Raw genomic sequence first — 332 nt, 5'->3', positions numbered from 1 at the left:
ATTCTGGGAGGTGGGTCATAGAGGATCCTGCTGTGATGTATGTCGGAGAGTGTTTTGCCTATGTTCTCCTCTAGGAGTTTTATAGTTTCTGGTCTTACGTTTAGATCTTTAATCCATTTTGAGTTTATTTTTTGTGTATGGTGTTAGAAGGTGGTCCAGTTTCATTCTTTTACAAGTGGTTGACCAGATTTCCCAGCACCACTTGTTAAAGAGATTGTCTTTAATCCATTGTATATTCTTGCCTCCTTTGTCGAAGATAAGGTGTCCATATGTGCGTGGATTTATCTCTGGGCTTTCTATTTTATTCCATTGATCAATATTTCTGTCTTTGT

This window comes from Bison bison, unplaced genomic scaffold, assembly GCF_000754665.1.
Source record: "Bison bison bison isolate TAMUID 2011002044 unplaced genomic scaffold, Bison_UMD1.0 scf7180017864517, whole genome shotgun sequence".
NCBI classification, from domain to species: Eukaryota; Metazoa; Chordata; class Mammalia; order Artiodactyla; family Bovidae; genus Bison; species Bison bison.
Note: the sequence above shows the minus strand (reverse complement) of the source record.